This window comes from Rhea americana, unplaced genomic scaffold (genome assembly GCF_003343005.1).
Source record: "Rhea americana isolate MKP2758 unplaced genomic scaffold, rheAme1 scaffold_31, whole genome shotgun sequence".
NCBI lineage: Eukaryota > Metazoa > Chordata > Aves > Rheiformes > Rheidae > Rhea > Rhea americana.
This window is the reverse complement of record NW_028186435.1, coordinates 6631143-6657479: the sequence shown is the minus strand read 5'-3', so window position 1 is coordinate 6657479 and position 26337 is coordinate 6631143. Positions and strand designations below refer to the sequence as shown.

Genomic DNA, 26337 nt, shown 5'->3' with positions numbered 1-26337 from the left:
ACAGGCAAGCTCCACCAGAAATAATGGAAATTAAAAATGTGCTTAATTGGTTTGCTGAATCAGTGCTTTAATTTCTATTTATTTGATTGTTCATAAGACTTATTTCTTAGTTTTCTCTCTACTTCCCCAAATTGTGTGCATGTATGCATGTCTGCACACCCATGCACCCATGAGCTGTAATGGAGCAGAATGAACTGATAGGAAATTGCTATAAAATCAAGTGATTCTTCCACTTTTCATTCTAGTGATGTATTTTTTATATACATATATGTGTATATATATATAYACCTCTCTATGTCTGTGGGTGTGTATTCATACCCACACACAAAACATGCTCTAGCATTCCATTTTTATGAGCTTTTCCACTACAAGAAAAGTCAGTAATCAGGTTCCTGTATGTAATTAGTATACTGTGTGACTAGTTGAAATGTCAACAACTGCAGCTGTGATGACCTTGAATCGGAGTATGCCTTCTGAGTCAGTGTTGTTTAGCCTTTCCACTGGAATGGAGAATTTGGCCTTTTTTATTTCACAGCCTTGCTGACATGGGTTTGTACGGAGACCTAGTTCTAGCTGCTCTGCCAAGTACCTGTTACGAAGTAACATAACTAATCCTTCCTTTTCCATAGAATGAATGCACAATCTTCAGTGGGGGATTATAATTTTGCATTTGCAATTGCTATACCCTGGTTTGAAAAAACAATGACAACCCAAACTGTAAAGGAGTATAGAATTCTGATTAGTAAGCTCTTAACAAAATGTCTTCAAAGTACTCAGCATTCAAAGATCTGAAGAAAAGGGCTAAAATATTTGTAATAGATGAAACAGATACAAATATCTTAAGAAAAAGTCACTGATGTAAATTAAGTGAATGCTTTATGCTAGCACAAAAGTATTATAAAAAGTAGGCCCACTTTCTGAGGTGGCATTTTTATCTACATGCTCTGATGACATGCATAAACCACTCAAGTTTCAGTCTTGTGGGTTATATTGTCACCAGAAGCTCTGACTAATAATACAGTAAAGTCTTACAAATGACAGTTGCATATAGTATGACTCTAAATGACAATTTTTTCATATTGTTATTACCGTCTATTTAAGGAAAAAAGAGAAAGTCTCAGTGCCTATTGACAAATCAGACCTACTAGAGAAGTGTTATCCTGGATCTAATTTGGGTGGCCATACTGTAAATCAGAGATGTGGAATCTAAAATACAATGACAAAGTTAATCCTTTAAGTGTAAGAATTTTTAAGCTGGTGTATAGAAAGACATGCAAAATATGCCAGCAGCAATCCCCCACACAAAATTAAAATGATTGTCATTTTTGCAGCGAACACCATGCGGATCAGAATTAGAGACACACACTCATCTGCAGTTTGATGGCTGCAGTTTCTATGCAGAGTTTTCACCTGCTGGAGCCGTATAAATAGATCACTGGCTCCATGCAGATCAGTGTGGGAGCAGTCATGGTTCCCTTCTGCATCATGAGGACGTGCAGGAGAGCAGTTCTCTGTGGCTACCTGCCTCATGCCACTCATATTGAAGAGTTAGTTAGGTTGGGACTTCTCAGGCAGAAAGGCTTGCTCAGATGATACTTGCCTCTCTGAAGCAAGTATCTCTGGCGTAAGGCTTATGCAGATTTAGGCTTATGTTTTAAGCTATAAGGCTTATGCTTTAAAGCCTTAGTTGGATCTTACATGGGACATGGCATTTGTGCTAGCTTTCTGAATGAGTTGCAGCTTTGGGTGAATCCTGTATCATGTGAAGAGAGATAATGTATCACATCAACAGAGAGGAAACTAGCTGTTCAGTATTGGGGGAATTGTTTCATAACTATGTTATGATCGGTATGTAAAGCTGTAACATCTTCCTAAGCACTGAGCAGGATTAATCTTACACATATAGCTGAATGTCTTCCTTTTCTTGCAGCTAGTTTGCTGCAAGTATTATTGCCACTTCTGTGTAGGAGTGGCTTTGCTGTAAGTCTCGTATGAGAGAGGCAGAAATGAGGATGAACGTAGAAGTTTTAAGGGTAGATTTCTCAAGTTCCTTAAGCTCGTGGTCTCTCCTGCTGGTTGTAGGGTTAATTATGTTGAGCCATTGCCCTCTGAAACAGCTGGATCCTGCTCCTAGGAGGCCAATGGTGAGATACCACGTGTGTGTTTCTGCGTACGTGTGAAGGAAGGAATTCTCAGTGTTACTCTTTGCGAGGAGAATAATGTCAGAAGCAAACCGGAGGAAACGAAAGAGAAAGAATGACAATAGATCTTAATACAGGATTAGGGTCCAGTAACTTCTTGGCATAGATACCTTACTCTGGGAAATGACTCTTAAGGTAGCGTTGTCGTGCTCCTAAGAAGCGTGCCAGCCCCTCCTTTTCTCTGCATRTGCTTCCCTCTTGCCTTGCCTGCAGAGGTGAACCTGAGGCATGCGACTGCGGTGACTCTGGCCGCAGAGTCAGGACTGGTCCGTGCTGTGTCCTATAGAGCATGAGCTTTTTTTGCTGCCTCAGTCTTGTTATAAAATTAATCTCGTTGTGCTGTGCTGACACTTATGGCTGGGTTGTGCTTGCTTTGGTGCACTGTGTGAGCTTGCAAAGTTGTTGCTGAAAGTTCGCTGTAATCCGATGAATGACTGTGATATAATTTCTATTTGCAAAACAGATAAGCAGAACAGCCTAATCAGGCGATGTGGTAAATATTTCCAGGAGATATAAATTATTAGAGCAGGGAATGGAGTTATAAACCTTCTTTAACGAGCTATATGTTGTTTGATCATGTTTTTTTCACATACATGAGCTTCCGCATGCCAAATTCTAGTAGTAATCAGCAGCTATTTCACAGTCCTGCAGAAATGATGTTACAAATACTGGAAACTGTTAAAAGCAGTAGACCTGTCAGTTTGCTTTTTGGACCTGTGTGACTAAGAGGTGATTTGTACGAACAGTAGAAGGCCCATTTGTTCTTCTTGGAGAGGGTGAGGGCTGGGGGAGCAGAGGGGACACATTCAGCTCCTCCAGGCAGCTAATGGTGATACTGCTGCCGGCTCTCGATTAAAGTTTGGGCTAAGCAGATGTTTAGTTCAGAGATCTGAGCAGTCTTGCTCACTTCCTGAAGTCCCTAAAGCTAAGCATGTAAATAGATAGGCTTGGGGCCTGAAAGAGCTTTATTGGCTTACTCTGAAGAATTTCCAGCGAAACCTTATGATGCAGGAAAACCCCAAATTACAAGTCGTCTCCCACTTCCAGTTGGTGGCCCATGATGTCGATGGGATATGAAGTGGAGTGAATCTGCATACATTTGTTTGCATATACCARCAATCTACAACAGTTTGAAGAAGATGCAATAATTTAAAATACCTCATGTTTTTACGTGCAGATCAGCTGCCATTATTTTGCAAAGCTAAATAGCTAACTAATGTTAGAGGAAATTTTTAAGATCTAGAGAAAGCACTTCTGAAAAAAATATTCAAATGACAGGGATTTTTTTTTTTAATTTAACGTTCTTTTGTAATGCAGATGTGTCCATGCTCACTGAAACACAGTCATAGAAATTCTGTTGTGTGGGAGAGTAGGGGGAACAGTTCACTCTTCAATGATGTTTTACTGAAGAACATAGTAGTAGTTTTTATGATAATGAGGTGATCCCAGTAATAACTGTAAACAGGCCTAGGAAAGTGCTACATTCACTAATGGATGAAATCTTTTAACAGAGTTCGGATGTCTTTCTAAAAATCCTACGCCAGACGTTATTGGACTTGATAGTACTCACTTGTAATCAGTGGAAGGATAATTCTTATTACTGAAGGGATTCTACGGAGAAATTGTATGGCCGGTAGTATGCATTAGCATAAGCTTAAAGCAGTATAATAGTCCTTGCTGACTTTTAAAATCTCTTAGTCTGTGCTTAAAGCCTTAAGTTGATTAGTTTATATTACATTTAAATAGATACCTATAMATTGAAGTATGTGCATTTTAGCATAAAAGATGAGTCCAGGAAATAGTATTAGAAGGTGTATTTGTAGCTTTGAAAATATGATGCTCTTTTTTAAAAGTGATTTTTGTAATAATCTTTTTTTTCCTTTTATTTAATTTTTTTTTTAGTAATACACCAGTTACTGAGAGCTAGCTGTTGTCTTTTTTGACCCTTTGAAAGAAAGTTGTGCAGTTACTTCTCTTGCAGACCTCAGTGATTCTGCAGAGACTGGCTGAAGAGTTACTTTCATTTTCTGCAGGCCAGTGGTGATGGGAGAGTTACTGTGGCGTTCCCATCCCTAACTGYAGACAGAAAAGCAAGCTGAGCTGAGGTGCAAGATCGAGGAACGTTGAAAAGAACGGTATGATACTAAAATTTGCACTAGTTGGTACTGGAAAATGAAACTACATTAAATGCCAGCTGTAGCATCAGAAATATTCTCTGGATTGAAAACAGTGTGGTACTAGGTCTGAATAAATGCTGAAGTGATTAAACTGCACTGCAGGCCMGGGTTGGTACATGTGTGTGCATGTAAACACATAAAATATATTCTCAATAAATWGGAGTTTTTTCTGTTTACAAACTTTGTTTGCCAAACGCGGTGTATATAACAGTACACCGCATTGTGAATTTTCATAGACYTAGGTTTTTTTCCTGATTTTGTCATTATCTAGCTTATTATGAATCACATTAAGGAAAAATAACTTGGTTTCCATCCTCCTGGGGAAAAACCCTTTCTCTACCTCATCTCTCCCCAAAACCCCCGGACACCTACTTGTCCTGTGTCATCTGAGGCAGATTTGAATCTGTTATCACTACCTAAATCTACAGATACACTTTTCCTGTCTCACAAAGGAACAAAATGTTGTCCCACTTTCTGTAGTTGCAATTTAACAATATCATGAAGAGCTAGTTGCAGTAGTAAACTCAGYGTAATAAAGAAATGAAACAGTGGAAAGATTACAATTTAATTCCCCATAAACTGTACCTGTTATTCATAAGCAGAATGCGGTTCACAGTAAGTAAAAGTAAAGTTGTGTATCAGGCTAGCAAGTAGAAAATAATTCTCCGTGGGTAAGACTRTGCTTGAATCTGATGCTAATTAATCTTTCAGAATGGCACTGCAGTTCTGGTTTTGTTGYTGTTAACACCAGATCCATTTGTTTACTTTTCTTGCCAATCCAACATTATTTTATATGGGCCAAGACTGGTATTTTGGTTTGGTTTCTATCTGAAGTATGCTATCGTTCTTTCAGTTCCCTTATAATAACTTCAGAATGCACTGGCCAGATTCAGATACATTTAACAAAAGGCTTGAGATCCTGAAGACCTTTAATTCCTAGAAGTTTTATGAAACAGGCAGTTGGATATAGGGCAAGGACAGAAAATAGCGGCCTTTCTGAAAGCTACCTCTGTTATCAGACATGTGAGCCTCATTGGGGGAGCTCGTTTTGGTCATAGTTTGCATCTCACAGCCTGTGGGATCACCTGGTCACGAGGCACAAAGCCACCCCAAACCAGCCCTCATCAGCTCCACTGCTAATGCAACTRCTCGGTCTGTTAGGGAGAATCCTATCTCTCTTTACTTTGCCCATTCTTTCCTAATAAACTTAATATTTGGGGGGGCTCCAGTTTTCTTCTGTTCTAAACCAATAGTCAATTCACTGTTGTTTCCCCTGTTCTGCAGGTGGCAAATGGAGTCAGAGAAAAATGAAGTGACATGACTGGGGTTGTATAAGGAGATGTAAAGCAGCACTAGCCTGTGCTGCTAAACTTGGAAATTAGAGACTAGCATACAAGACCGCMCGTCTGTTTCCTATTCTGTGCTCACAGTCACTAGTGAATATGGTTTAAACAGAGATCAGTTTTTAAAAGTCCCACATCTTCTCAGATGGCTCTAGGAAATGCAAAACAAGGGGATAGGCACAAATGTTGCTTTAAGGTAAGCCCTATTAGAAACTGTATGCCTGACAGGTTTATTACATGGAAGCGGTTATCTGTGAAGGACACAAAMAGGGGTTCACAATGCTTTTTAAGAGATGGGACACACAGCATATGAGTAGTCATGACAGGGCCCTGCTTCCCCAGCTGACTTCGCCCTTTTCATTCATGAAAATGGACAGTGCTAGAGAGTGAGATTGTAGATTTTACACATACTTCCTCTGTGTTTCGACTTCCTGCTCGTAGTCAGAGTTATCGTGTGCATAGAAGGGCCAGTAGAAGGTACATGAAGGAAAAGAGAAGATTTTGGAAGTGTTTGTGTACAATGAAAGCGTTTCACTTGGCCTCGGCCAGGTCCTCAGTGCAGTGGTCAACGTCACTAATTTGCGACCAGGTCCAGGACTGTGAAACAAAACGTAAGCAGAGAGGACAGCAAGGTTTGCTTAATTCCCTGCTACGGGATCACAAGGAGGTTTTGATCGCTGACTATTTTTTAGCAACTTCAGTGAAACTTCTCTGTRTTATGTTGTTGTTTTTACTAAGGAGAAACAGCTCATGAGGGATAGATGCTTTCCGCTCTTCATAAAGTAATGTTTTCAAGAAATGTGGACGAGTGGCTTCTAGTCTTTGGCTTGCAGACTGCTGAAGGTTCAGCAGGCTACTTCTTAGTAGCTAGTAAAAGGTAACTAAGTAGGTTAAACTTCATCACTGGATTCTTAGTGTTTCACGTACTGAAAATAGATGGAATGACTCTCTCATGATTTGRGATGAAAAATTTCAAGATTTTGGAGATCTTTCTAATGAAATTTGGAAAGAGAACATGAGATCCACCATGCAAAAAAATACCAGAAGATATTTGGCCTAAGTTCAGATGACCACATAGTCACCTTGAAAAACGCCTTTTTGCCTGAGATTTTCTGCAGGCTGTTTTAACAAGTAATACCTGAAGTTTACTATTTTTGATGAAGATTTGTAGGGGAAAAGCAATRCTTCTTTCTTTCTCTTTTTCCAGTTTGTTTTCCTGGTACTTTTAGAACTCACTGGATGGTCAGTTTTATATTTTCCCCTCTATAACCATTCTTTACAATTTTGGTGCAAGAAGCAGAGGAAAATATTTAAAACAGTGGTAGAGCTGGTTGGAAAATTTCAGCAATCAGGGCAGTCCTGGTGCTTGAAACTACTTTGACCTCTCTCCTCTATCATTCACTTCAAGATGCTATTGTTGCTGTTGTCGTCGTCATCATCATCATCATTATTATTTTGTTGTTGTAATGTTATATTAGAATATAATAATAATCTTATATGATGACATAACAATGAATGACATCAGAATACTTTGTTCTTTCTTGAGATACATTATGGTTACACCTTCATTAGCAAATAGTGTGGACCAGCTGGAGAGGATCCGTACAGTGAAACAGTTGGTGCTGTCATCCTGARTTTCACAGTAGACACATTTCTGGATTCCTTTTACTTATGAGTAGTCAGATTGCACTGACCACATGCCTGTTTGCAGCAAAAGGGATCCAGTTCGTGTGCTCCAAGACCACCCCACAGTGTAACCAAAAGCACAGAAGCATAGTTTAGCATGAGCTTTGCACCCCTGATCTGAACTAAAACATTGATGTAGATATGCCTTACACAAATCTTGTGGAGTAGAGAGATTGTTTCAGCAATCTTAATCTGCTAGTTGTATCAGTTAGTGAAACATATTTCAAAATTTTTCTTTCTTAATATTCTTCCCTTTTCTTTGCAGTTATTACTGAAAGGGGAAGGTTAGTGTGAGTAGGCCTCAGAGAAGGAAGGCTGTTTTGAGAAGTTAGAACAAAGAAATCTTCTACTGAAAGAGAGATTATATCTCCTTTTGTGAGCTTATACAATGCCAAGTGCACTTTAGGTGCTTAACAAATCATGACCCATCTCTAACAGAGCACTCAAATTTTTGTGCTTGACTTGTAGACAAGAGCATATCCTACAGAAGACAATGCTGATGTCCTTAAATTAAAGAGGGTGCTCAAATACTGAACTGAGGTGATTAGTAATGCTAAGATACTGGTTAAGCATCCTTTATCCAAGGGTGTGTAGGCTCTTTCTGGTGTGTGTTTTGAGGAAGGGAAGGAACATATGGTATGGCGAGATGTAATGTCATGTTATTGCTAGGATGTCTCTGAAAAATACATGATGTTACCTTAGAGAGTAGATGTGAGAGCCAGTCTGACAGATGTGACAGTCCTAATTTCTGGATCTGACAGTTGGCAGCCCAAAGAGACTACTACCAAACCTATTATTTGTTGAAGTGCTTGTGTCATGATTTGTGTTGAAGAAAAGGAAGTAGAAATGTAGATGACGGAGCGAGTAGCATAATGCCAAAAAACCACAAAGGGCTGGACAAGTAGGTTTACATAAAAGCTTCATCTATCTCAGTATCCTTTCTCTCCTTGATGAAGAGTAGATTTGATGGTAACAGCCAATCAWATCACCTAATCTAGCAGATGGAAACATTTCTTCTTCTGCCCGGAAGGTTTTAGTTGCTGGCCAAGCTGCTAGCGTAGTCTAGTTGATCTCAGAAAGCAAGAGCGCCATTTGTTAACTTCAGTGGCGGCAAACTGGTCGGTCAGACTTCCAAAGTTGCCTACAACAAAGGTCACCATAAGTTTCTGCTGAAACTTCCTGTTCTCAGTGGCATTGGAGGCAGTTCAGCATGTGAGGAATACAGACTGCTTGATCTCTGCATCTCCCGGTAAACAAATGTGTCTCAAAGTGCAACCTCATGTAGCTAGGAGGCAAGCGAGGTGGAGTTCAAGGTAAAAACCTCAGCTTTTAAATATTAGGTTGCGCCCTTCTGTAAAGCAGAAAGTAAAGGGAAAAAGTACCAGATTCATCTGTCACAAAGGGCATGAAATTTCTTCTTTTTCCTAGAGCCCTTGCATTTGAAGAGTTCAAAACCTATCCAGGCAGTGCAAATCACATCGTACTCCATTTTTTGGCAYGTCTTTCTAACCTGTATGTGCCTGCAGACACTCATCTGTTCCTTTGGGCAAAATCCTGACACACAAAAGGGTGTTACTTCCCAGCCCAGGAAGTCCCRTGAGAGAGTAAGTGGATGGTGTTAAGTTGTTCATAACTTGACACTTCTAGTTCTCCAAACAGGGAGCCAGGGAGGATTGTGCCTCATGAATGCACCTTGCAGATGGCTCTGTGGCCTGCTTGCCTGCAACAGGACTAGCTATAATGAGTGTCACTCATGCTGGGCTCAAATACTGTGATAATGAGGCACTTAAGAGGGTGCCTGGGAGAGTTTGAGGTCGGCACATAAGGAGGACGAGGTGATTACGACTTGGAAAAGACCGAACACCCTTCTGGGTAAGTGGGAGAGCATGACTCTGCCTCACCTTTTAATAATAAACCAGTTGCATTAAGGCAGAGGCACAGTAGATGAGGGTCTGTAGCCCCAGCTGCAAAAATCATGAGCTAAAGTCTAACTCTCAGCTGTTAAGGATTGAGTTTCTGGTGGTTTACAAGCCCCAGACAAGAAATCAAAGACACTGAGTGGGAACATGTGTGCCAGAGTCTGCAGGCAGGCTCCTAGGCAGAGGCAAGGGGAGGCGGGGGCAGCAGGCCATGGTCTGTGAGGTTTGGGGAGAGTGAACCCTACCACAGACAGAGAGGGTGTGCAAAGAGCCTGTTGCTGTCATTTCACCTCCCTTTGCAGCTAGTCTCAAAATGGGAATGAATTTAACAATTTGTATTGCTGTAATCTGGCCTTGTCTACATTCCGTTTTACACGATAGTGTAGGGATGGTTGTGTGTGTGCCACCCACAATCACCTGTGCTCGAGGTGGTGAGTAAGGCTGGCACTTCTGTCTATCAAACACTGCTTTGAGGTGGATAAGCCTACCCCAAACCCAAAACCTGGCCAGGAGAAGAACCTTTCCCCATCTGTCTAGGTGAAATTTAAGATGAGTCTTCCTCTGTACTTTGTGCTGGGATTCAATTTTTCTTTTCTTGATTCTTCACTTCCACTGCTGTGGTTTTTCATTGGTTTTGATCATAGTCCAGTCATGCTGAAATAGTTGGTGTGTCAATTCAGTAAAATGGTAAATGAGCCCAGTGCATTCAGCTCATACAGCACTTGGAGAAAAGCATGCCTATGAAGTGARGAAAGGCTGGGCGGAAAGAGGGGTCTCACTGATGGCATTTTATCAGGCTCTTACTCTTGTGACATTTCATGTTTTCTTAAGGCCCCAGGWTCCCAGAGCAAGGAGTATTTTATGTCTCAGCTTTCATTAAAAAGCAAAATATTTCGGGTTTGTGACTGCAGGAAAACACACCACCTGTTGCATTCTGAGGCTCAGAAGGCAGAGAAAAGGACCCCATGATTTTTGTCCAGCTTCATAGTGTTTAAGAAAATGTCATTTTGTAGGGGTGATGGGTGCTGATTTGATTTTCAACTAATTCTTTGGGATTCACAATATTTCGTGCCGTAGATGTCCTGTATTTCTGTTTTCAGGGAACCTTGGCCTAATTCAGCTTCTTTGAAGCTGGCAGAATTAATGCAGYGTGTAGAAGGAGGGATTGATGCTTGAGAGTGATTCTTCGTTTGGCTCTGCTGTGGGACTAGGAAAGCAGTGCTACACTGCCTTGTTTCTTGCACTAGGAAGAATGAGAGAGCTGACAAAATAATTTGTTTGAAGCTGCATCCCTTTCTCCAGAAGGGGGAGAGCAGAGAAGTTAGATACTGTGAGGAATGTGCTTGCTAGAGGACTGTTTCTTCCTAGCTAACTCAAGCCCAGACGTTATATARAAAAATTAAGACATTTAGAATTGGATTTTCAAGTCTACTCACGTGTATTTTTGCAAAGTTCAGCATATCTGGCTGCCAAGTGAGCCTTTGTATGTTGCAACTGAGTAGTTCTGTATTAAAATTTTACAATTGTTTTTAATGTCATTCAGTTTATGTGAGCAAATACCGTAAGTGCTCAGAGGTACAAGCTGTGAGCAGACCGTAACTGCAGGAAGAGCACATGTGCGTTTGGCAGGCCTGCTGCTGCTTTCTGATCTTGAGATTTGGCTTACAGTATCATGATGTGGCAAAAAAAGAGAGGACAGGACCAGTTTAAAGCATTTTTGTTACAGTGATTTTTTTACTGTTATATCTTCTATTGTGTTAAGTAATTGCTACCTAATTTTAGAAAACTAAAAAATGTTTTCCATCACAGCCAAATCTCTTTTCATTTGGCAAAGCTGATCTCCTGTTGCTGCCTTTTCTGTAATGATCAGATGGGGAATGGGAGCTCTACAGCGAATAATTGTATGCTACTCGAGGTAGTAAAATGCAGCGCTACAATAGGCCTTTTCTCAGCAGCTGTAAWGCTGTTCTGTGGCTACAGTGAATCCATTCAGTCTCCCCCACATTCGCTGAGAGCACCCAGGAGAAGGGAGTTGTACTAACAAAATGACTGTCCGGCAAGCAGCGTTAGAGAGTGACAGACGGAGACTGAATCCTCATTCTGGCTTACATGGTCTTTTTCTGTGGAGGTGAAGTTTCAGTTTCATGTGAGTTARTGATGTCTGTTACATTGTCCATGTTACCAGATTTTCCAGTAATTCAGCGTGGGTGTTGGGTTTCTCACATCAAGCCTGTGAGATGGGCGTTATCTCCACTGTAGAGATAGGGGAAACTGAGGCACATGAAAATAGAGCTTAAGCAATAATGTGCATTATTGCTTAATGAGCTCCTGCCAAGCTCTCATCCTCCAAATGTACTATAGAAGCTCAGGTGTCATCTGAAGCTATTTCAGCCCTTCAGGAAGTATCACATATTGCTTGTCCATAGGTCATGCAGAAAGTCTGTAGGATAGCACGGGATCTGTCCCTCAGACAGCATTATTTGTCTCTTTGTCAGAGCATTAAAAATGTAAGTAAGTGATAGCAGAAGGATTTTATGCTGATTTTCAATCTTAAAATAGAATCCCTGGCCAACTTATATTTGAATCACAGAAAAAATGAGAGACAACCTAGTTGATTCAGAGGGCTGACACTCTGTAAAATAATCCTTTTAGCAGTTTTTCTTAAATTAAGAATCGTTTTCTAGGTGGCATGAGTCATGGGCAGATTGTCCTCATTTCACTTTGAACTTTCAGCCTTCTCTGGATTTGTGTCACAGCTTTAGAGGGCTTTATCCTGTTCCTGCAAGTCTGTGGGCCTGACTGTTGCAACCTTTACTCATGTTGAGTGAGAATAGTCTTCTTGAAGACAGCAGAATCGGTAGGTAAATGAGAGCAAGCACGGTGGAGTGCAGGAGCAGGGTGATTTGAACAAGGTGTTTTGGGATTTGTTTTTACCGTAAGCAGCTTTAGGAGGTGGTGAAATACATGCAGCCTCCATGCAGCTACGAGGAGAAGTTCCTGGAGGTTAGGAAGCATTTCCCCCCCTTCTTTGTGYGTTGGTCTTTGTTCTGAGTTTGGGGTGATTTTCTCTGGGTGTGTGTGTCGCTGGGAGTAAATTGCAGTGCAAAAATATCACTAATTTTACTTTCTGAGATTCTGACCCCTTTAGGAGAAATTGTATTTGCTRAAGTATATACAGCCACAGAACATTGGGGATAGGCTGAATTCCTTAATTAAAAGCAATGGAAGAAATTATTCAGAGCTGTCTGTCTGTCATAGCTGAGGAAAAACCAAATAGTTTGGCTTAAGTGCACATGAAGTCAAATTCTCTTCCTTGTCACATTATGAAACTGTTGGCTTTGATGGGGAGAGTCAAAGGTGTAGCCAAGGGAATAGTTCGTCTTTGGGGCTTTTTACAGAGTGAGAAGGAATACAGTTACTGGTCCTGTAAAACCATTTATAGAGCATGCCTAAGATGCCTGCAGTCCAAAGGGGCCCTACAAATGCAGTAACATCTTCTCAAAGGGAGAGCGAACTCTGCACTGGCCGGGAGCGTTGGTCGGATTTTCCGACTGGCGGAGCCTGGTGTGGAGGCTTATGTATCCCGCCAGGTCTGGGCCTGGTTTACTACAGGTATGGGAGAGGGAGAAGGATGAAACGGCGGGGCTGGGGGAGGTGAGAGCGCGTCCGGGTGTAACACTGAGGTGTTCATTTGAAATTCAAAACCATTCAGACCTTTTTTGGTGATGGTGGAGAATGTCAAAATTGATTGTATTAGCGATGTGTCGGTTTCTCTTACTCATTTGCAGYGTGTCTCCTCCTCCCTTCCTTCCTCTCCCTTCAGCCAGGCTGGGGTTTGTGCTCTACATAGTGTAGAGATTTGCAAGCACAGCTACTATTTCTCCAACATGGGTATTAAAAAAAAAAAAATGCAGTAAGTTGGTGAAAATTTAGGTAGTTGGCCACATAAGCGCTATCAGTAGGAATAGCAGTAATAGTAATAACTGTGATAATAATAAAACCGATCATTGCTCTCCTGTGTAACAGTGTGATGCTTAACGCAATGTGTTTTTTTTTTTTTTTTTTTTTTTTTTTTTTTTTTTTTTTTTTTTTTTTTTTTTTTTTTTTTTTTTTTTTTTTTTTGTTTTATATTTTTTTTTTTTTTTTTTTTTTTTTTTTTTTTTTTTTTTTTTTTTTTTTTTTTTTTTTTTTTTTTTTTTTTTTTTTTTTTTTTTTTTTTTAAGTACAGCCCACAGAAGACTGTTCAGGCTGCTTCTGCTGTGGGGAGTTACCCTACTTGCTTTAGATAATGAAATATACATTGGAGAAAGGTCAGGGATTTCCCCTGAGCCACCCACCAATCACTTGAAATGACATTTTCATTCTGAGTGTTTCTTGTTTTGTTTTTGTTTAAGATCCTGGAGCACAGAGAAAGAGTTTTAATATAAAACATCAGAAAAAAACACGCTGCAACATCTCGTGTGAGAGAGAGAAGGAAAAAAAGGAGGCTTACAATTACATCTTGAAACACTCATATGATCTGAGGTAAGTGATTGGAGGGTCTTGTCATAAGTTACAGTTAGTTTGTAATTAAATTAATCATTATTTACCTTGGAGTGTCATGATATTTCTATCTAAGGCAATAACAGATGAGAGAGGGAGGGAGAGAGCTTCAATGGCAAAACCAGAAAGAGTAGTAAAAATATGTAATGTACTTATCCTTTTGAAAAAGAGCCCCATGTGGTCCACCCCTGCAAACAAGTAATCATTCTAACAGTTATGCACGTTAAACTCCGTTTAAATCARTGAGGCTATTCTCCCTGAAAGTCAGGCATGTGCCTAAGTATTTCCAAGTTGGAGGTCTATATAGTGCAGGAACTCTGTAGAAGAAAGCTATTGTGTAAGACGATGCACAGCCGGAAAAATTATGTTACTGTTGGTTGTAATGTCGCAAGTAATCTGATTGGGCTTCACAGCATTCTTAAATGATATTTTTTATTAAGTAGATGGTTTTTGTTTTTATATTTTAACGTCTCAAGGGAATACCAAGCTTCTTTACAGGGCCTGTAAAGAAGGTTTAATGACGTGGCTGCCTTAATTGCTTCATCGGTGAGGCTTTGAACGAGTTAAAARTATAAAGAAAATAATGTCACCTTCATAACTACAGATGCAAATTGCACTTGGATATTTGAATAGCAGCAGAACTAAAAGTTCCATGACTGAGATCAAATTGTATTGTTTTGATTTAATATTTTTAATAAAGACAATTGATTATGAATTACAGTGAAAAGCTCACCTTTTCCTTCTAGTCTTTTTTTGTTTGTTAGTTTTTATTTCTCTCTCATTAGGAAAGAATAGCCTCTTTTTTCTGTCTRCTAGAGAAAAGAATGTTAGGGGTTTATAACTGTAACCACTGAAAATGCAATGTAAATGAGAATTTTAAAAGCCCCTTTCTTAAATACAAATATCAAATTTTTTTATTCCCTTCAGCCCCACAAGTGTATTGAAGGAGACAAAATTAAGAAACCTGCAGAATCAAAAGCCTACATGGATTGTGAGGACCAAACATATAACAGAAGAAGCAAGGGGATATAGTGTCACAGTTGTGCAGAACATCAGCCCCCTCAGGCTGGTGACTTATGTTGTGTASTAGGTCTCAGAATAGAGGAGAGCATCACAGGCCCCTGCTGTGATTGGTCTGTATTTGCTTTGTAGGAATAAAACTATTAATTTTCTTTTGAAATCAACAGACTCACTGCGGGGAGTTAAATATTTCCTTTCTGGTCAGTGGACTAGAGCCATTGCTTGGAAAATTGTACTAGTCCTTCAGGCATTTATAGTGATTTATCCAAAAAGTAAGAAACTTCTGCAAATCAGCCTAGAAAACTTTTTTTTTACATGCAGTTCTGGCATTAGGCATTGTGAACCTAAGCAGTACTACAAGACTCTTTCAGTAGGAGTCTGAGGTAATTTTTGTAGTTGTGAAATGAGGTACAAATATACCACTGCTTTATGCCATTTTGGAGCTGTGGTTACACCCTTCCCCTCTCCTTTTTCCTCTTTCTTCCCCGTCCCTGCAGCTCAGGTGGTAAAATGCATTGCTGTCTTCAGCTAATCATGTTTAAGGCATAGGATAACAATCACGGTGTAACTAAACTGGTAAAAGAGGGRTAGTAATACAATAATCTCTGTGTGGTGTCTCTCCACCCACCTTGCTTTCTTGCTTCCCCTGTTTCCTAGTGGCAAGCATTGCTTCATAGCTCGGTAGAGCGTAAGTCAAAGTACTTTTATTCCTATCTTTTTTTCTCTTTTCGTTGACGTCAGACCAGGATAATGTGTGTGATTTTCCTTTCACAGCAGCCTTGTTCCTCTCTGAGGAAGCTCACACTGAAGTTCAGAGAAGGTATCTTCATAGCATCTGTGTGGCCTTTGTAATCATTTGATCAGCTTTCTGATGTAGTTGCAAAATTGTTAAGCCCTGCTTAGTTTTCCTTGTGTTTGAGAGTGGCGTAGCTTATTGACAGATATTAGTGAAAGGGAAGTTCTTAGGTGGCAAGAGATGCATTTTGAGATGTATTAAAATGTACTTTTACTCCTACCATTTCTTGAGGCTTTTTCAGCACTTGAAGAAATGATGCGCCTTTTGTGGGTCTGGAAGCAGCGCTCATGTGTGTGCCAGGCAATTATGGAGGTGCCACACAGGCAGAAGGACTCACTTTCTCCTGCCTTTTATTTTGCACAGGGAGTGGATATGGGGGGGCTGAGCCTTGCCTGGGTTAAACACATGCCAGTTTTGTTTTACCTTTCTCAGCTCTTCTTCTTTCAGCTGTCAGCATGCCATGTTCAGATGGCAGCGATCAGTCACAGCTTGTCCCCCATCCGTGCTCCTTATCTGTCCTAAACCATTTGTTTAGTGGAACTCTTCAACAAAGATGGCACTGGTTCGATTTTTTTTTCTTCTTTTTACCCCCTAGTTAATGGAGAAAGAGGTTGTTTGTTTGTTTGTGCTTTCACCTCAAGTCAGCTGCATTAGTTCCCAAAGCAACTTGTGTTAAGTGGAAATGAGGCTTTGATAATATGTGTGCTTGCTGGAGGCTTGCTTAGATTTTTCTYCGTACATGGATCTTTTCAATGGAGCCCTTCTATTGTGCATCAGAAAGTGCATGCCCARGCTGCTGGGCACATAATGGGATTGTTCGTTTGTTTAGATAAGTGTGTGTAAGCCTTTGTGAAGAGGAGATGGTGGGGAAAGAGAATAGAGACCGCTATTGCGGGGAGCTGAGAGTGCGCTGTGGAACAGCACCGGGCYCCGTTTCCCTGTGATGAGGCTTTGCCTCTGCTACTGTCTGCATGGATGTACTGTTCGCTACTGGTGAGCATTACCTTGGATTTTTGCTTCTTAGCATGTCAAGTGAAAATTGATGACTTGAAGCTTATGCAGCCCTGACTASGCTGGCTGTAAACCACATAAGGCAAAATATTCGAAAGCTGTAATATTTCCAACACTTCCTTTAAACCATGTGCATTGGCTCTCAAAAGAGTGATGTAAATATGATCCATGCCAGTACTGTACTTCCTTGCTGTGAGGCTATTTATTATAAAGGACATTTGGTATAAGTCACTTTAGTATAGAGTACATAAGAGCTTGAAGCAAAGCCTTGGATCCAGGCCCAACAGCAGCTTTGTGAAAGGCAGGATCCAGATCTGAACTCAGTGGTTCAGGCAGTTTCTAGTAGAGAGTGATTTTTAACTTACTCCATCAAATAGGAGGTRTAGTATGGTGTAGTGCATAAGTTGAGGTGTTTAAATAAGTTACCTACACCTCTTCCCTGCCTTAGCACATTGCTGTGAAAGCAGGGGAGCCGTTTAGTCCAAGCCACTGTTGCCCAAACACATCGGCTCAGGGAGCGGTGAGAGGCCACTGGGATGATTACCATTACACAGCCATATTTCTTTTTTCCAGAGGCATTTTTCTTCTGAGGAGTCAGACCTCCCTCCCTGAGGCAGGTCTTCAGAGCCACAGTGGAGGCTTTAGAGAAGTGATCTTACGAGTTTCCTAGAAACCAAAAAATGGGTCATCAGTCTGGTGCAGAGTATACCAGACGACATCGACTGGACTCCCCACCACATAGAAAGCCCTTGCTTGTGATCCCACACTGAATTATGGACGTGAAGAATTACGGAGTTGTAACCAAGAAACCTGTAAAGCCTTAGCTTTGCTTTTCTTTCTAGATACAGGAGTCTGTTCTCATTCTTTCCCTTCTCGTTTGCTCTTAGACATGCATTTTTAGGACCTTTCAGTCTCTAGCTTCACAGTTACTAGAGAGATGTCTGGTTACGTACGATTTTTTGCATGTTACTTACATCAGAGAGTCAGATCCAGCACTTGAAGACTATGTGGATTTGCAGCACTCCCTGTGGGACATCAGATCTGTGAACCAATGAATGGCTTATGAGGAGACATAAATGTAGTATTTCTGTCTACTACATGTACTCCTGCTACAGTCCTCTTCATGTTATTTGGCAGAGRAAAGTTGGTATGTGAAGGACAAGAGACACTGGTGAACTGGGAAGTATTTGGCTATAATAGTTAACTTGTTACCTTCTAAAAACATTGTCCTCCTGGTTTGCATTAAGAAAAATAGTTTTCGTGGTTATCTGAGTCTCTCTCTCTCTCTCTCAAAAAAAAAAAAAACTGCCCAAATAATGTTGCATATTTCAAGCAACTTCAGAGCTGTGGGACTGGGGAGATGCCAAATATCTGTATTTGGCTAGGGCTGCGGCTTTGCAGTTTTGTCCAGAGAATATTTATTGTTAACAGCAYGTATAGGAAACGTGACAGAAGTAAGTATCTTTCAAAGTAAACATTTGAACAGCATTTCCTTCTCCRTTAACCTCACTGCTCAGGGTTCTGCATTTCTTCTTATCTAATTGCTAGGTCTGCAAGTGCATAAAGCTTGGAGAATGTGTGTGGCTCCTTAGCCAGCTTTTTTTCATGATCCACGTGGAAAACAACTAGTGAAGGCAAAACGAGTGCAACAGATGTTACTTCTACCAATGATGAGATAGGACTGCTGATTCGTGTGCTGTGCATGACAGTGAGCAGACAGGCTTAATTATAACTTTTTCAGTTTTCTTGTTTAGCCTGGTGGGACTGTGCTTTATGATGGCAGTCCTTGGGTAGAGCAGTCAAGAAAAACGTAGCTGAAAAACTCGTGTACGTTGCCTCTCATTTTGTTGTCATTTAGTGAAGCAGCTGCTTGCTGTCCAAGGAGGCAAATCATAGTGATGGTGACTGCAGTGCTTAGGAGGCACTTAATACTCTTCTGTTAAAAGTCACTGACAGAGAGTTAAAGAAGGCTGGATAACGCAGCGGTTAGCGCAGAGCAGCGGCAGTGGGAAGATGTGGAGTTTTAGTTTGGTTCCACCACTGATTTGCTGTGGAAAATCATCAAGTCAGTTCCAGGAGGAAATGTGGAAACATAAATGATAGATAGATGTTTGATTACTATTTGTATTTTCACCTCTGCAGGCTTGAGTTCACCACTTGAAATAATTGAAATAAAATGTACCTTCTCTTAATGAGTGAGTGTGAAAATGCAAATTTGGCAGCAAGGATATTAGACCAATAGCCCGAGCACACAGCCAGCAGTGTATTTCTCCTCTGCTAGAAGGCTGAGCAGCTGGGGCCCATGCGAGAGCGCTTTGCTGTCGAGCAGCAATTCTTCGGGCTCCCGCAAAGCGGAGCCGTGCGTGAGGGGAGAAGCCGTCCGTCGGGTCCGCAGCCCTCATGGACCCTGAGGCCACCTGCCCTGTGTGCAGGGGAGCCCTTCAGCCTCCTGCCTCCTCCTCCTCTTTCGACGCTGTGTTACATGCCCACAACATGGTTGCTGTGGGCCGGGTGCTGTAGCCACTTTGTTTGAAATGATAATGTTTTATGCTGTTACTGTGGAATATCGCAGTATTTTTTGTAATTACGGGCCATATGCCAGTAATGTACAATAACATTTTGCTCTTCCTGTCCTGTTGCTACTGTAGGCATTCATTCCAATTTGGGCTGCATTTGCAGTACGTGGTATTTTTTCTAGACGCTACTCATTAGCTATTGTAGATATTTTTGGATTATTCATTCCTACCCACGTCTGTCCATACAAGTCTATCTCAGAAAGCGCTGCAGAGAGTGGCAGTCTCCGCTGAACAAGCAATTGTTGTGGCTTTCACAGAGTTACATTCTTGTGAAAGTATGAGGCAAGAATGAGATGAAAATGGAGATGAGTGTTGCTTTGTAAACTTAAAACTGGTTATGATTTTACAGTGCTTTAGACAGATAAYGAGGCTAGCCTGTCTTTGACTCATCCAAAGTGCATTGCTGAAGTGCTGGTCTGCACCCAGTCCTGGACAGCTGAAACCTCTGGGATGCCGTTTGAGAGACATTTACCACTGCCAGAGCCCATGATGATTCTCCACAGTTTTGGTTTGAGCATTTTTTTTTCTTTCCAGARGAAAGTAATCATAACTTGGAAGATGGTTAGTGGCACTCATGCCAGCACTTGCTTATTAACGTTGTCATGATCTGAGGATGAWTTTTTTGTGAAAGGGAAATTAAAGTCCTAGACACCAGAGTTCACAGCTAGTCAGTCTGCATGAAGTTTGATTCTGGAAGGTAGAGATTGAGTCCGAAAAAATTAGGAAGGACATAAAGATGACAATTAATTTGTTTTCTAGTAAATTTGGAATAAAATACAGAGTGTTATACCGAAAGCTTTGAACTTTTTTTCTATATAATTTTTACTGTCCTTTTACTGTGCTGACTCACCATAGTAGTTTAGTTTCAGTCCGCGTTTGGTTTAAATTGCCTTAGAGGCCTGCATTTGCATGCTTTTCTGTGAAGTACTTGTCTGCAATCCAAATTTTTTTGTTGTTGTTGTTGTTCARTATTTCAACTGACTTGTCCTTTTTCATTTTCCAGGTCTGTGTTTTACTAACATTTGAAACCAATCACTCTATATGCCTGCTTGGGCCCTGTGATAGGCAAAAAACATGTTGCAGTTACAGATAGAACAAGGAATGAATCACTGCTTTCTGCCTTTCAATTAGGTTACTTAAATCACTAAGCACAAGTATTCCCTTTTATATGATATAGCAGCATGATTATCTCACTGCATTGACGGAACAGTGGTGGAAGTGAATATAATTCTTCTTCTATTACATCTTTAATGAGCTACAATTAAAAATAGTGTGTTGGCGTGCCAGAGTAAATGTGTTATTCTYGGAACTTTATTGAAGGCATTTCTGCTGTTGTACTAAGTCGACAGTGTTGTTCTGAAAACTTTAAGAATTAAACAGGAGAAAAATCTGCTTTGCTTGGTGAAAGTTAATTGGACAGTAAAATCTGTCAACTAAAAAGATATAAAGTCTGTACCATGTGTCAACACCTTACTTTGTCTCACTTTGGGGGTGAAAATTTTACTATATAGTCAACACACACACACACACACATATATATACACATATATATATACACCCACCAAAAACAACAATACAGTATGTTTTTACAGAGCTCCAGTTAGATCCCAGGTCTCTTRACACCTGTGGCAACAAGTCTGAGTCATAGATAGCACAAAGCTGTGAAACCTAATACTGCCAGTGTTCAGAAGCATGCCTATGTAGGAGTTTAATCTCAAGTTCCTCTTTTAACTCTTTTTTTTTCTTAAGAAACTAACAAAATTTAAGAGTCATTCTTAGAATTTTGCGAAGAAAATTTTCTCAGCACTTATGRCTTTGTGAAGGATTGACATCACTGGGAGATTAGAAAATAACGCTGTCAATTTTAGCTTGACGGCATTCCATTCTGTGATCCAAAAACCTGACGAATGACAATGGATGAGTCAAATATTTCTTGGAATTTTTCTTTTTTCCCCGTCTTGTGCAATTCCATTGCCATTTTTGGCGTGAAGGGCAGTCTTACAAAGAATATCTCTGTTTTAAACTCTGTAGTTTCTTGAAAATCCAGGACAAAATCAACTTGATTGTCAGAAGACCAAAAATATTATATATTTGTATATATCTTGGCACCATTACATGAGCTTTGTTGAAGTCTTGTTCAAAATCCACAGTAAAAGGCAGGAGGCATTTGATGAAAAGTTATTGCATCTCTTTGCTTCAGCAGAATGGAAATCTCCCTATCAGGATGCTGCTTATGTTGTGATGAGATTTTGCCTAATATTTTTTCTGTCTTTTATCAAAGGTGGTCAGGGAAACAGGGAAGTTGCCTGACAAAACAGAAGTTACCAATGGATTTGGGAGATGTTAGTTCAGTTTCTGGCTGCACTGCCAGGTTCCCTGTATGATCTTGGGCAAGCCACTGAGCTGTAATTTTATGGTCTTTTTAAATTATCCTAAGTATGGGCTGCTCTTKTCAGGCTTGTTTTCAGGTGGATAAGTCCCCTGTTTGCTTAGCTTGTAGCAGAAACACCACAAGGGAGAAGGCAGAAACACCTGGAAACAGAGGTGAACAGGCTAGTGTTACCCTTCTTATTCAGGACCTTAGATCAGCTTAGAGGAATYTTAAACCACAGCATCCTTCTGTCTGTGCCTCAGCTATCCACGTGAAAAACGAGGATTATGTCACTTCTGTATCTTAGCAGGATGCTGATTGTAGAAATACTAGGGACTGAGAATTATGCAGTCACTCCTGTTACGTGAGAGATACAGTATGTTTAAGATAAGCAGTGTTGTCAGTTGATCTTGGCAAAATCATTGGGATTACTATAAGCAAAATTTACTCTGTGTTTTTTTTTCAAATTGTAAAAATGGCCTGTATCAGGCATAGTCTGACATGTCAGAATACATGGGTGAAGTGTGAAACCTATGAGGAATTAAGCTACTGAAAAGGAATGTAATGGGAAAACAGGTTAAAGTTATCATAAAGGGAGGATCTGTACATTTTTCTTCTGTAAAAGATAGCCTATATTTTATTTTAAAAATTGGGGAAAAAAAGGAAAAGAAAAATGTGAGAAATGCAAGTGTCCCCTTAAGAGCTACTCTGTCAAATCTGAAGAATGATTTGAATTCAGTCACTAAAGTGTAAAATGGAGGGATTTTAGTTCTGCTCTAAATTATGCATCTCAAATTAACCTTAGCTGCAGAGTCTCTGCTGACGCCCCCGTAATGACACATTATTGGTACTAATGGCTTCTTTGTGACTTGAGATACAAACAGACGTTCCAGACAGAAACATTTAGGCTTAGAACTAAATAAGATGCAAGGCATGAATTTCCACCTTAGGTTTCTAATGCCAGAAGCCTGTTCTCGTGTATGTTGCTCATGAACTATTCTTTCCAGCCTCGAGCTTCCCTCCTTGTCCTGACAGTGAGGGGCAGTTAGTAAAAACCTGCTGCACAAGCTTGAAAGAGCAGGAGAGCAATACATTTGAAGYGAGCATGGAGCCCAGCCAAAAGCAGCGTTGTAGAAGAATGGGACAAAGACTGGGGATTTGGGCAGTGGAAGGGAGAGAGCTTTTAGCAGATGATAATCTTGGGAGGAAAGGGACCTAAAACCATGCAGGAAATGGAGAAGAGATGCCAAGATTTAAGGAGGAAGTCACTGAATAAGGGAGGGGTGAAAGTAATAAATAGTATAAACAGTAGTAATTTTTTTAACCCTTTATGCACCCTGCTAACATGAGAAAGGATCACATTCTCAGAGCTCTGTGCAGTTAAGTTGGCCCTCTGAAGCTCTCTGACATCGTTTGGAAAACTCCAGCTAGACCCAAAATTTCACCCACAGATGATGGGAAATAAGATTATTCTCTGCCCATAGCTACTGGGTGGGCAACCTGAGTATGATTGTAAATTATTGAGAACAGCATAGCCTGGGGAAGCTGCAYGCACAACACATGCAGAGTGCTTTGCATGTTGATGGCAAAAGAGGAGGGACCGGTGACCTTGGGCTGGTTTGGCAAGGTAGGGCCAGAATTTAGGTTTGAGCTTCTCATCCCAAAGATAAACCTTATGTCAGTTTTTTATCCTAATTTTCCAGATGGAGCATCAAGACGTGGGATAGCCACTGCCTCCCTTTTGAGCTGCAGCTCTGGGAATTTGCCCTWTCCCTGTGGCAAGAGTGATAGAAAGATGCTCCTGCCTCGTGGTTGCATTGTGTAGCCTATTGTAGACTGTGCCTACTCTGACTGCTCTCAGCAAACAGTGCTGGATCAAGTCAGAATTGCATTTAAGTATGTAGACTCAAATACAAAAAAAAACCCTTCAAAATGCCTCCTTTGTAAGTACAAATGAAAAATCCAGCAGATGCTTATGTTTCTTTCTTCAAAAGAAGTATTTTCTTGAACTGGGACCTAAGACTTTAAAACAATGATGGTGTACTATACATCACATTTACTAATGCATTAGAGATATTTGTATGAATAATTAAAACACCAATTAGAATTGCCACAGTAAAAGAACAGAATGTGTTTTATGTTTTTTTTTYCTTTTCTCTTCCTTTTTGTTGATTGATTGACTTTATGATATTTCATCCATTAATTTAGAGAAGGTATCCCAAACACTATTGCAAATTAACAAGGCTCTGTTCTGTGTTAATAATGAGTTGAGAGTGCTAATGGATTAAAAGGAAGTTAGAATTCCATGATAAAGGTTGGAAAAATGGAGTCCTAGAGCACATAGCTAGTATTTTACATCAAATAAATTTGTATAATATTAGTGCCCTATTAGTCTGCCCTAACTGTTAATTCAGAAATACTCATATGATATGCATGATGAGTAGCCCAATCGCACTTCACAGAAAATAGAACATAAAGGCAACGATTTACCTCAGATTTTCTGTTGTCTTTGCAGTTTATCTTAAGATGCAATCCTTGTTGAAAACACTGGGATTATATTATGTGAACTGGAGGGCAGACCTTAACCATTAAAAAGACAGCAATCCTTCTTAAAGCATTCATGAAAAAAGAATAAATTTATGAAACTGAAAATGGAAAAAAACAAGCAGATATTATTCAAGTGATCTGAAGTAGGAATTGTATTAAATTTCAGCACACACATGCTGCACACACACAAAATCATGTCATATTTCTAACCTCGATCGCTTTTTATTTATTTATTTATTTATTTTTCCTTATTATCTACATCTAATTCATTAACCTTTTTTCCCATTTTTTCCCTACCTTCACAAGTGTGTGGTTCATGAATATACTAGAATGTATGTTACATATGAACACTTAGGGTTCTGTTTCCTTGTTCTTCAGCTATGATGAACGATTTGTCGTGACACTTGAATTAGTATCATATGCTTTGTTTGGTACTGTTGTTTTAGCCATGCTTGGAATGTGTACTTTCAGCACTGGGCCCCCAGTTTTGGGTGCAATAGTGTGATGACTGGAAATACTTTGTCCTCTGGGTTATGTTATCTTTTGAGTGTATATGACACGTCATGTCTGATGGTATGTATTGACCTTCTTTGTGCACTTTTTGTTCCATAATCTGAATTTATTTGTCATTATATACCTACTAATAATTGATGATGAAAATAATGTAAAATATAACAGGTGTCTGGGATATACTTATTTTTTATGTTTTTTTTATTGTTTGGTTTGGATATAGCTTGGATTTTTTTCTTGTTTTTTCTTTTTTTTCAGATGGGGTGGTTTTTCTTTCACGTTTATGAGCAACAGGAGGGGGACTGTCAACCAAGTCCTCTGTTTATTCACAAGAGCCCTGTGCTAATAGTAATAAATACTTAACTCTTGCCTAGCACTTTCTGAATGCTTTGGAAATCATAGTGTCTAATGAGTCTTCTATGCGTATGTAATCCTGAAACAGAATCTTATTTSAGGAATAGCTAGCCTCATCCATTGCTGATGTTTGTTGTTTGCCCCTGAGTTGCCCCTGGGCATTCAGAAGCTCATTCTTCTGACTCTCAGGTGTAGGTTTTGCTGAACTTTACTTGTGAGAAAGAATTAGCCTAATAGACATGGCTGGTCATTAATCTATGTTTTAGCTCTGGTTCGAGGAACTAGTTACATCTCCGGTACCTTCAAGGTGCCTTATTCTATTGCCATATACAAAGTTAGCTATAGAAATTGCTGCACAGAGGGATGTAGCTGTCTGAATGTGAAAAGTGCTGTCTGAAATTGTTCCATTTACTGTTGTTACATGTAACACCTACAGTGACTATAGATGAAGAATATTAGAGGGAAAAAATCATACTATTTCAGTTTACTTCATGCACATTTGACAGCACTCTGTATAGGCAGTTACATAATTTCCTGGGATAGTCAGATTTCTCTTTATTTGTGTGGCTTTTTCTCTCAGCAATAGGAGAGAGAGAATACATTAAGAATCAGAAAATGTGACTGTAGAGCCAGGAAAAATTGTCAGCAACCTCAAGAAGAGATCTAAATATGTGGAACTGCTTTTGACTCATCTTCCAAAAGCAACTCAATWCCAGAACAACAGTACCCTTTCAGGCTTCATTTCAAGATGGTACTTAGGCAGGAATAACAAGGATCAATAACAAGCCCRACACATCCTTTCTTCTGGTGACAGCTTCCCTGATTGCCTTCAGGACCAGCATTGGTCAACRTAAACGTAAGCCGTCATCAGCATGAAGGGATCTTTTTCTCCATTGGAGCATGTGTTTAGAGTTACTCTGCTCATCATGGCACACTCCAGATTTGCAGACCCAGCACATTGGGAAGGAGAGCTGTTTTCCCCATTTGCCTTCCCTCTCTCTTGCATTTACACTTCTGCCTTGAGGTGGGGACAGGCTGTTTGGTGTCTTTCCTGGGACAGGAAGAGCACGCCTAGCCAAAAAAATAAGTGACTAGGTAATTTGTGATGGCAGTGTTTTATGAGGTGCACTTCTTGCTGTGCATCCTGTTTAGGAGCTAGCAAGGAGCAATATTTTCACTGTCTTTGGGTCAGGAGCCCTTCTGTGTTGTGGCTGCTGCAGAGCTGAACGTGGATTTACTCTGCTGTAAAGGAAGGTGCCGTGGTTGGTTTTTTTTTTTTTTTTT

At 40.2% G+C, this 26337-nt stretch overlaps 1 protein-coding gene across 5 annotated transcripts in view; it reads left to right on the top strand.

Moving 5' to 3' along the window:
• The window catches only part of ATXN1 (ataxin 1), a 310686-nt gene that overhangs the window by 141355 nt on the left and 142994 nt on the right, over positions 1-26337 (top strand). For all 5 annotated transcript variants that reach the window (XM_085310066.1, XM_085310065.1, XM_085310062.1 and 2 more), the window contains one exon: positions 13721-13850. The gene's annotated coding sequence lies outside the window, so the exon portion shown is untranslated. The remainder of the gene's footprint in view (positions 1-13720; positions 13851-26337) is intronic.